Consider the following 12,094-nt stretch of genomic DNA (forward strand, 5'->3'; position numbering starts at 1 on the left):
TTGAACGTTCCTCAAAGCACCTCAGTTTCAAATTGAAGAAGCCCTAAGAGTTATTAAAAGTCTTTGAGGAACTTTTGAAGGTTCTTAAATTTGAAACTGTGAAGGAACCACCTAAGGTGCTTTGCGAAAACTGTAAGAAGACTTTAAGAGGTTCCTCTACAGTTTAAATTTAAAGAACCCATAAAAGTTACTATAGGAACTTATGCTGTTAACAGTGCAGTTGGAACTATGATCCTGGGCTGGATTTTTTATTTACTAGACCAGAATTTCGATTTCTACAAGAAAAGCTCCAGCAGAGCCCCGGCACTCTCTAGGAACTTTTGGAGGTTCTTACATTTGTGAAGGAACCTCCTAAGGTGCTTTGAGGAACCTTCCAGAAAAGGTTTTTAGAAGAAAAAATGTTTCTTGAAGGTTCCTCAAAGCACTTTAAGAGGTTCCTCCACAGTTTCAAATTGAAGAACCTCTAAACGTTATTAAAAGTCTTTGAGGAACTTTTGAAGGTTCTTAAATTTGAAACTGTGAAGGAACCCCCTATGGTGCTTTCAAAAACTGTAAGAAGACTTTAAGAGGTTCCTCTACAGTTTCAATTTAAAGAACCCATAAAAGTTACTAAAGGAACTTGTACTGTTAACAGTGCAGTTGGAACTGTGATCCTGGGGCAGATATTTTACTTACCGGACCAGAATTTTCAATTTCTACAAGAAAATCTCCAGCAGAGCTGCCCAGGCACTTTCTAGGAACTTTTGGAGGTTCTTACATTTATGAAGGAACCTCCTAAGGTGGGTTCCTCACGGATACTTATACTGTTAACGGTGCAGTTGGAACAAAATCCTGGGCTGGAACTTTTGGAGGTTCTTAAATTTGAAACTGGAACCCGAAAGCTTTGAGGAACCTTCCAGAAAATGTTTTTTAGAATAAAAATGGCATGTTGAACGTTCCTCAGAGCACCTTAAGAGGTTCCTCCACAGTTTCAATTAGAAGAAAAAGTGCTTTGCGAAAATTTTAAGAAGACTTCCTCTCCAGTTCCTCTCCAGTTTCAAATTACAGAGACCCATAAAAGTTACTAAAGGAACTTATGCTGTTAACAGTGCAGTTGGAACTGTGATCCTGGGGCGGATTTTTTACTTACTAGACCAGAATGTTTTATTTCTACAAGAAAAGCTCCAGCAGAGCTGCCCGGGCACTTTCTAGGAACTTTTGGAGGTTCTTAGATTTGTGAAGGATGTTTGAGGAATCTTCCAGAAAAGGTTTTTAGAAGAAAAAAGGCTTCTTGAAGGTTCCTCAAAGCACTTTAAGAGGTTCCTCCACAGTTTCAAATTGAAGAACTTCTAAAAGTTCCTCACGGATATCTCTACTTTTAATAGTGCAGTTGGAACAGAATCCCGGGGTGGATTTTTACTTACTTGAACCTGAAAGCTCCATCTCTGCTCTTCTGAAATACTTGGTTTCCTCCTTTTAGGAAGGCCTGACAGATGAGTGTGCGTTTGGATCGAATAGTTCCAGTAGACCATTCAATTTCAATAGAAGCAACACAAATCTGCGTAGATGAACAGTGTCGGTTGAGAAAAGCCCCACTCAGCCTTCATACAGTAAGAAACACGACATCATTTCACACCTATTAAACCATATGTGAGAGGCGATTTCTCCAAATTTCAGAACACCTCGTTATTATTCACACGCACACCGCCGACCTGCAGCGCAATCATCATCTCAGAGTAAGGATAATTATGTGCTCTGATTTCATTACTGATTCCTACAGTGTCTGCAGCAGACGATCCCCAGCATCCCCGCCTCGTCTCAATTCTACTGCCAATTGCATTACGCAATGACTCTCCGTTTCTCGCACCAGGACAACTGCTCAGCACGCTGCGAGACAGCCACTAATTAAGAGGACAGTTCTACAGCTCTGTAGTAGATGTTGTAGCATCAGCCGCACTGAGCTGGAGGTTTTTGGGCACGTCCTGCAATGCCACTCTGAGCCTGAGCTCAGAGTATGAACTGAAACCTCTGCATAGAATGAGCTGGAGTTGTCAGATCAGATGGAGCCCAATGGGACGTTGCTGAAATCCATCTGTAGGCATTTATGCAAAACCTATTTTAAGCACTATACATAAACATAAAACTTCTCAAATTAATTTTTCCATTGATTTCTTGAAGGAAGAATTGGTATAACATGGGCACTTACACCGAATTTAGAGGAAAACTTGGATGTGGGCCACTTTACCTGCTGTGTGAACGTAGCCCAAGATGTTATCAGCAGATCCTTTACGGTATGAGGTGGGCCTCCTTTCTTGAGACCCTTTCTTGAGATCCATCTTAACCATTAGTGCTGGACACAGGTGAAATTTGGCTTTCTCTAACCCATCCATGCCCATGCAGTTGATTGCTGAGCCCAGGTATTGAACCTTGTCATTTATAGCCCGGTGCTCTAACCGCTGAGCCACCACTGCCCCTTTGGAGTACTTTCGGTAGGTGCTGACCTATCACTGCATACCAGGGATACTCCACAAGACCTGCTCCTAATGTTTTGGAGATGTTCTGATGACCCAGTCATTGTCTAGAACCTCACAGATTCTTACGCTTGTCCATTTCTCCTGCTTTTAACACCAACATCACCTTCAAGACCTGATCACTGTTCATCTGCTGCCTGATATGTAGATCCAGCCCCTGACAGATGAAGATCAGTGTTATGGGTGTATGGCTGATGGATGTATATTTGCTTGCTAGCATTAATATTGGCCTTGAGGAAACTTCAGGATGCAATTATATGTAATAATTGAATAAATCCAGGTTTTGTATTTTAATGCAGCATAAAAATGTCAGGTTCTAAAGTTACCATTTCAAAAAAATATGGTATTTATTATGACACTGCTGCAAACTGTGCGTATCAGCTGGTTATGAGCCACTTGAGTGACAACTTTGAATTAAGCTGACAGAACCATTATAGCACACTTCCTAAGCTTCAGAGAAGTTGCTCAGCGTGTGACCTTCTCGATCCAGGCCCTTTTTCGGAAAGTTCTACAGTTCTGAGATGTGAAAAGTCCTTTCCCTCTCCAAAAGATCTCGATTTTTTTCAGCTGGGCTTTTAAGAAATGCAGTCAATACTCCATTATCAGATTTCCTTTCACTACCCAGAGCTCCTCTCGCCCCATCATTTTCACATGAGCAGGAACATTGCAGAGTGTGACATTGCACTGAAGGTGACATCAGGTTAAATCTGGAGGTGTGTTTTCTCACAATGCAGCGAGCTCCATGCACGCAGTGTGCTAAACTGCTGCCTCCACTGAAGACAGCATTCCTGTGCTTCTTTCAGCTGTTTCAATAGGGAGACTGGCAAGGCTGCCCTCCGGCATCAAACTTACACCAGGAGTCTGTGTGTGGGGGGTTAAAGGGGTTTCTAGAGATTTCTTGCCAGGCAGATGTGACTCCTGTGGGGTATATTATGGCTAAAGTAAAAACGACAGGAGGACAGATGCTAAAAAGTTAGTCTAAAAATGAGTCACTCTGCAGAAAGGGCTACCTTCATATGTGAAAGTGTCTATAGGCAATGAATGACACGGTGATCCTTCTAACTGTGACTGTAAGATTCTTCTGAGCTTACTGGAGTTATAAAAGCACCTAATGTGTGAAAGTAAGATGATCTAATAACACTGCAGACAATTTTATTATTTACTTTAAGTATGTGTATATCTGTCTGTCTATCTGTCTGTTTGTCTATCTGTCTGTCTGTTTGTCTATCTGTCTGTCTATCTGTCTATCTATCAGTCTACCTATCTACCTACCTATCTATCTATCTATCTGTCTATCTATCTATCTGTCTATCTATCTGTCTGTCTATCCATCTGTCTGTCTGTCTATCCACCTATTTGTCTATCTATCTGTCTATCTATCTGTCTGTCTGTCTATCCATCTGTCTGTCTGTCTATCCACCTATTTGTCTATCTATCTATCTATCTATCTATCTATCTATCTACCTGACTGTCTATCTATCTATCTGTCTATCTATCTGTCTATCTGTCTGTCTGTCTGTCTGTCCATCTGTCCATCTATCTATCTGTCTGTCTATCTATCTATCTATCTATCTGTCTGTCTGTCTGTCTGTCTATCCACCTATTTGTCTATCTATCTATCTATCTATCTATCTATCTATCTGTCTGTCTGTCTGTCTGTCTGTCCATCTGTCTGTCTGTCTATCTATTTGTCTATCCATCTATATATCTACCTATCTGCCTGTTTGTATATATATATCTGTCTATCTGTCTGTCTGTTTGCAACCAAACCAATAACCAAAAACACATGAAGGCCACATTCTGGGTTATAACAGACAGATGGTCCCACACTCCACACTCTAGAAGAATCAGGAAACATTATGTAGTGTTAAAGAAAGTGTCGGGAATTCCGCGTCCTGAAAAATGTCTTAACTTAGTGAGGCAGGTGATTCAGAGCTCTTAAATTAGGACAGGATGATGAGATATCTAAATCATAGGTACACTTACTGATTCATTCATTAGTAATACTGTATTTATAGCTCTATAAATGAATCTAATTATGAAACGAGTCACCAGTCTGTTCTCAGATATAAATACCGGGGCATTGCAAAGCCACAGAATAAATTCTCACTATATTACAGGATCAGGACTCTGTTCCAGTGAGCAGAAATACTGATCACATTTTTCTCAATGGCTTTTCCATAAACCTGCAGTGAGGACGATTGTTACTGAGGCGATGTGTGAAAGTCTGCACATCAGCAGCTCATTCACTCACAGCTATGAATAGTGGGTTCGTCTCAGTGCTTTTCTACCGAATTCTAATACTGTGCCAGAGTCCATCATGCTTTTGTTAGAGTAACTGTCTCTACTGTCCACGGAGGACGAAGGCTGTCTACTAGATTTTGGAGGAGCATTGCTGTGAGGATTTGATTGCATTCAGCCACAAATGCTGAGTTAGTAAGGTCAGGATGTTGGATGATGATCACCACCCCACCTCAGCATCCCTAACTCCCCAACGCATCCCAAAAGTACTGGATGGAGCTCCACCACCATCCATCATTCCAGAGAACACAGCAGTTCTTCCACTGCTCCACAGCTCCTCAATGCTGGGGGGCTTTATTTATACCCCTCTAGCCCACGGCTGGGAGCATGGTGCCCATGATGCTTATTATCTGCTCCTATTCAATTGACAGGGAGAAGTATTTGTGCATTTGCACATCAGTGTCAGCAATGGGTGCAACTTAAAGTAGCTGAATGCATTCATTAGAAGGGGTGTCCACAAACATTTGTCCCCAAACTGGAGCACTAAGCTGAACTGATGATCACCTCCCAGTTAATGGGCTGTGGGGCCTCCATGGATCACATTGATGAGCCTTAGGTGCTTCCTTGGAGCACTTTTGGTAGGTACTGACCTATCACTGCATACCAGGAACGCCCCACAAGACCTGCTCCTGATGTTCTGGTGGAGATGTTCTAAAGACCCAGTCACTGTCTAGAACCTCACAGTTTGGTTCTTCTTGTCAAAGTGTCTCAGATTCTTACGCTCGTCCATTTCTCCTGCTTTTAACACCAACATCACTGTTCATCTGCTGCCTGATGTGTAGATCCCACTGTAGATGAAGATCATCAGTGCTGATCATCTCACCTGGCCGTGGTGCTAATGAGGAGTTTCTGAGGGGAACAGAACTACTGATGTAATTGATGACTTTAAGGACGGAGGACAGTATGACCTTGCATCCCTCCCAATCTTGACAGTGACTGAAGTGCCCTCACATTAGAGCTGTCACAAACTTTATGTGATGAGCTGGACAGTTTTGAGCCCTTGGGTCTGTGGCCGCGAGTTAAGCTAAACCCTTCCCTCCTCATTATTCTGCAGATCTGTCTACTTAATCCTGTTTTCCTGCTCACAGATTAGCTTCCAAAACACTGACAGCGTTTCATCCCGAGGTCAGTGAGAAATGTCCGAAATCTAACATCCATCACAGCGCAGGGAAGGACATAATAGCTATGTTTGAAAAGTTTGCAGCTGCTGAAGGACGAAGCACTCGACAAACTACTGGATACTGCGGCAAACAGAAAGACGACTGGACCTTGGCACATTTCGTTGCGCATGCCTCGCGCTAAATAGAAGGCACTGTTTTGCAATGGCTAAATGCTGCATTAATTGACAAAAGTATTGGGACACCTGCTCATATTCATTGTTTCTTCTGAAATCAAGGCAATAAAAAGAGCTGATCCTTCTTCTGTTGGAGTAACTGTCTCTACTGTGCAGGGAGAAAGGCTTTCTACTAGATTTTGGAGGAGCATTGCTGTGAGAATTTGATTGCATTCAGCGACAAAAGCTGAGTCAGTGAGGTTGGATGAGGATCATCACCCAACCTCAGCATCCCCAACTCCACAACTTATCCAAAAAGTACTGGATGGAGCACCACCATCCATCAGTTCTTTCACTGCTTCACAGCTGAATTATGCTGGGGGGCTTTATATATACCCCTCTACTGCTGTGTTGTAATGGCTAAATGCTACCTGAAGGAGCAGTGGTTCTCTGAGGACCTGCAATTAACTCCAGGTTTCAGACATTTTTTTAGGGTTTATGGTGTTTGTAAAAATTGCTGCTACTCAGAGGTGGGTAGTAAAATGTGCTACATTTACTTAAGTACCATTTCTGTTTTAAAAGAGGGTACTTTACACCCTCGTCTCTGCATCTCCATCGCAATAGTCACATGGCATGTCATGCAGTGTCAGGCTCAATGTCAAATTATATCCAACACATATTAAAGACTGTTCTCATTTTTTAATGCAGATTATATCTGCCCAAATATCATTATTAATATCTTGTCATGTTGGATTATTAACATCTCGTGAAATCTATTGAACAGTCTTGTGTTTATATATATATATATATATATATATACATATATATATATATATATATATATATTATTGCTATTAATTATTTATATTACTATTAATTCAACACAGATTTTGTGTGCTTTATTCAAGCACCTCTTAGAAAGCTCAGTTGACCATTAAAAAGCATCTTACTAGACTCAAAAGTGGGGACCCTCGTTTCTTCGTGGGAAATAAGGATATTTGTATTTGCTTGATTTATGCTGTTTCTTAAGAATTTCATTGGTTCTGGTCTGTTGTTTTTCTTTAAGGCATTGGAATTAGTCCTGATGTGAGTGCAGATGGGTATTTTACATTTTAATTATTTTATAACAATTAATTCTAAGCAAATTTTTGTTTTGGCTATATTTGATTTGGTGTCTGCAGCACTGATGCTGATATATTATTGCGTATATTATTGAATGATTTTGGATGAAGTAACTTGCATATTCTATAAGTATTCTATTTACTAGATCCTTTTTCTACTTTTTCTTGAGTAACAATTTTAATGGCTACTTTTTACAAACTAATTTTTGTTATTTTAAAGTAACAGCACTACTTGAGTACTTGAGTTCAGTGTTTGTCTGGTCAGATCAAATCTAATTTATTTGTATAGTTGTAACTGTTGTCATCACAAAGCAGCTTTACATAATTAGTAATTATTAAAATACAACATCAGAAGACATAAAAACCTAAGACCTCCAGTGAGCTGCCAGGAAGCTGGAGGAAGAAACCTTTGGAGGAACCAAGATTCACAAAGGGGGGCTCGATCCGTCCTCCTCTGATCAGAACTATTTATTAATTATTGATAAAAGTCACTGAACCACCTAAACTGTTGTCAGAGGTGTTAACGGTGTCACAGAAGGCATCTATTGGTTGTTTTACTTGTTTTCTGGTGAAAAATGCTCAGATGTTGTTTTACAAGCCTATTTACCACCCTGTTATTTCACCTCAGAATCAAACACACTGATTTTCCCTTTATAGATTTTTTTTTTTTGTCACTGTGATGACCCCTAATAGTCATGAAACCTAGCATAGCCTAGCCTAGCATCACCCAGCACCATAACGAGAACACATTTTATTTGGTGATTACTTCCATCATACCAGGCAGTGTTAGCTGGCTAAAGAGATAGTAGCCTAGCTTAGGTTGGGTTAGCTTCTAGCCCAGTGCTAACTTGCTTACTTAGGGTGACCATACTTCCTCTTTTTCCCAGGCATGTCCTCTTTTTGCTTCCGACGGGGACATCAGTGTTTGCTTACTTTGCTTACAGTCGCCACGATTTTTACAACTAATAAACTTTAGCACTATTGGTCTAAATGTACCAGAATCAACGTCAACCATTGGTCAAACTGCTTCCCACCACCTCCCTAAAAACGTCTAAACACAACTGTAAATAAACGCAGTTCATATTGACTTATTTTATAGATTTTTTCATATATTTTTTATGTGAAAATAAAAAAATATGTTCCGTAACAGGGTGGTAAAACTAGCACAGGTTTTGTTGCTGGTTTTATTTGAATACATGTTGTAAAGAAAGAAAGACGATGTAGTTATACAGGTTATTAAGGATGTGAGGGAATGTTTATGAATTATTGCTCATTAATTAAGCTGCATGATTTTACAGATATTTAAGCCCCTCCCACCCTCACACACTGCCACAGTCCTACAGTTTGGGCCTACTTGAAGCCCCCCAGCCACCACATCCTAACCACGATTGACGCCCATGTGTCCCCAGTGTCCTGTATGTGGTCAAACCAGCTTACGATTACAGAGACTATCAAAAAGCAGTGCAGGGACTCGAGTACACAACACTTTTCAGTTGCTCAGGTAAAATAAATACGGCTGAACGTTCCCATCCGTGCGCTCAGCCGTGGAGAAGGCCTGCTGGATGGTGAACTGGGAGTATTAACTGAAGTGGTGCTTCTTGTGTTAATCTCACTGATGGAAAGGCTCAAACTGCCTTGACTGGGAGTGTGTTATCCTCGCTTCATATGGAAGCGCTCGAAGCAGTGAGCAAACAATGCGAGGGTTTCTTACATAAGCGGCCTTCATCTCTGCCCACAGCTGCAGCCCCCTACTGCCATGTGCAAAACCGCAGAGGGGCGTTCAATTAGAGAAGGGAAAAAGACGGAAAGGAAGAAGTCGGATTTTTTTCCCTCACCTTGAGATCTGTGCATTCACAGCCAGGTTTTAAAAATGCTTCTTTAAACAGGAAAAAAAACATATGCATTGCTAGCTGACCAAAACATGCATCAGTGCTGTTATCCAGCATGAGGATTTAGCCTCTGGTGTGGCTAAATACATATGTTAGCTGACCAAAGCAAGCACTAATATTGTTATGCAGCACAATAAAGCTTGTAGAGAAGCTAAAAGCTAATGCTAGCTGACCAAAGCATGTACCAATGTTGTTATTTGGTGCGAGGATGCCTCCGCAGTGGCTAAAACGTAATGCTAGATAATCGAAACAAGCACTAATGTTGTTATGCAGCACAATAAAGCTTGTAGAAAGGCTAAAAGCTAATGCTAGCTGACCAAAGCATGTACCAATGTTGTTATTCAGTGTGAGAATGCCTCAGGTATGTCTAAATACTTATGCTAGTTCACCGAATCAAGTACCAATGTTGTTATTTGGTGCGAGGATGCCTCCGCAGTGGCTAAAACGTAATGCTAGCTAACCAAAGCAAGCACCAGTGCTGATATGCAGCACAATAAAGCTTGTAGAGAAGCTAAAAGCTAATGCTAGCTGACCAAAGCATGTACCAATGTTGTTATTCAGTGTGAGAATGCCTCAGGTATGTCTAAATACTTATGCTAGTTCACCGAATCAAGTACCAGTGTTGTTATTTGGTGCGAGGATGCCTCCGCAGTGGCTAAAACGTAATGCTAGCTAATCAAACAAGCACTAATGTTGTTATGCAGCACAATAAAGCTTGTAGAAAGGCTAAAAGCTAATGCTAGCTGACCAAAGCATGTACCAATGTTGTTATTCAGTGCGAGAATGCCTCAGGTATGTCTAAATACTTATGCTAGTTCACCGAATCAAGTACCAATGTTGTTATTTGGTGCGAGGATGCCTCCGCAGTGGCTAAAACGTAATGCTAGCTAACCGAAGCAAGCACCAGTGCTGATATGCAGCACAATAAAGCTTGTAGAAAGGCTAAAAGCTAATGCTAGCTGACCAAAGCAAGTACCAATGTTGTTATTCAGTGCGAGAATGCCTCAGGTATGTCTAAATACTTATGCTAGTTCACCGAATCAAGTACCAATGTTGTTATTCAGTGAGAGGATGCCTCTGCAGTGGCTAAATACCTATGCTAGCTGACCGTCAGGTTTTTTTGCTTGTCCATTTTTCCTGTTTGCTGCCTAATATGTAGATCCAGCCCTTGAAAGATGAAGATCCCACTCTGGACGAAGATCATCCTTTGTTTTTGTCACTTCACCTGTCAGTGGTGCTAATGTTTGGCTGTGCGAATTGGTATTCCTGGCTCCTGGGCTCCTCCTACAGTCTGGAAGTGACACTCTTACAGGATACGCTGTACACATGCATTTCTGGGCAAGCTGAGAGATACAGAAGCTTCACTGAAAGGTTCACTCAGGTTATGTAGGTTCTCGCATTCTCGTGTTGTCCTGCCCACTTCACCAGAGTTACATAGTGCAGTTAGCAGCGTGCTAAGCCCGGGGTAGCGGTCGGTGGAGCACCAGCATGATTCGGAAGTTGCTACTTTAAGGTAAAAATGCTACATAATGCTGCTTTAAAACGTAAAGTTTCCCTGTACTGTTGCTTTAAACTGACTCATTCCTAGCCTTTAAAGTCAAAGCGTTTGATGGACACTGCATGCTCTGCCTTTGACCGTTGGAGGCCTGAGTTCTTTTCCCATTTATCGTCCTGTGGCTGTGTGTGTGTGTGTGTGTGTGAGTGTGTTCATTCACAAAGCTAAAAATATTTGCCTGCATGTATAATTCTTATGTAACGCGAGGCAATGAGCTGGAAGAGCTGGAAGAGTATAAACACTTACAAGCAATATTTCAAATCCTTTCACAGCAGGAATTCAGCATAGTTTGTACGAGGTGGGGAGGCGTTGGGGGGGGGGGGGGGGGGGGGGGCTGGGGGTGTTGTGTGTTGGAGGAGGGGTATTAAATTGAAGGATATAAGCACTGCCTCAAAATGACCAGTCAGCCAGTAAGCCATGAGAAGTGACTATATGACCAATGCTGCGGCCAGCCTGTTTCACTCACTGACGTCAATGTCAGCACGACTACAGACGGCAAGAATGTTCCCATCACATGCTGCTTAGAGTCTGTGTGTATGTGTGTGTGTGTGTGTGTGTTGGGGGTGGGGGGGGTACACTGATGACAGCCTGTTTGGTTTATGGCGAATGGCGAATGTGTTATCGCTGGATTCTTTCCATTCCACCGTGGGTTTCTACAGAGGCAGGTGACGCTGCACCGCTGGCGAGTGGATTTAAGAGAGATGAGATTTAGCAGATATGCCCAAAAATACCCCAAAATACCAAGCAAGGCTGGTACCCTGATTCCAGCACCAGTCCAAATACCAACAGTGCAACTCACAGCATTATGCGAGAATTTGAATTTCTGCTCCTGGGCTCCCCCTACAGCTGCGGAGTGTAATTCACCCTTTAACTTCACTGCAGCTGTGAACGTGCACTTCTGGACAAGCTGAGAGATCCAAACCCATCACTGAAAGGTAGAGCAGCATGTGGGCTGAGGTGGTAGAGTAACACTACAGGATTTTACACTAATCTATGGGTTACGCAGCGTTACACAGCAGCAGTTCTGGAGAGAGGTTCTCCTCCTGCAGCTCCACCACCAAACCTCCATAGTGCTCGAAATATCAGACAATTGATCACGAATTTAATCAGAGGCAGATCATTGTTTTTTGTCCCTTAAATTAATGAACGAATTCAGCAGTTATGTAAAAATACAAACACAGGTTTAATAAAACACATGAAACCTGATTTTTCGGCCTGTCGGCAGACCATAGGCTATTTAAGGGGTTAAGGTGCTCAGATCTACTTTAAGCTCTTAAGTCTGATGCAAAAATCACTGCCACTGTTGCGTTTAGCTACAAAGCTGGAAATCTGTACATTGGTACCTCGTTTTTGTACGTTTTGTTCGTCACCAAAGTACTAGAAGAGCTAGAAATCATGAATCAGTAAGAATGGTAGGCTAATGGCTAATGGTTCCAACAGGCTTA

At 41.8% G+C, this 12,094-nt stretch overlaps 1 protein-coding gene across 2 annotated transcripts in view; it reads left to right on the forward strand.

Annotated features, from left to right (window-relative positions):
* LOC140549527 (potassium voltage-gated channel subfamily A member 5) overlaps positions 1 to 12,094 on the forward strand; it is a 57,553-nt gene that overhangs the window by 12,048 nt on the left and 33,411 nt on the right. The window contains exon 2 of one of the 2 annotated variants that reach the window (XM_072673241.1): positions 5,900 to 6,175. The exons of the other annotated variant lie outside the window; for it this stretch is intronic. The gene's annotated coding sequence lies outside the window, so the exon portion shown is untranslated. Of the gene's footprint in view, positions 1 to 5,899; positions 6,176 to 12,094 lie in introns of those variants that run through there. 2 annotated transcript variants of the gene reach the window in all.

The sequence above is a fragment of the Salminus brasiliensis genome, chromosome 2 (assembly GCF_030463535.1).
Source record: "Salminus brasiliensis chromosome 2, fSalBra1.hap2, whole genome shotgun sequence".
NCBI classification, from domain to species: domain Eukaryota; kingdom Metazoa; phylum Chordata; class Actinopteri; order Characiformes; family Bryconidae; genus Salminus; species Salminus brasiliensis.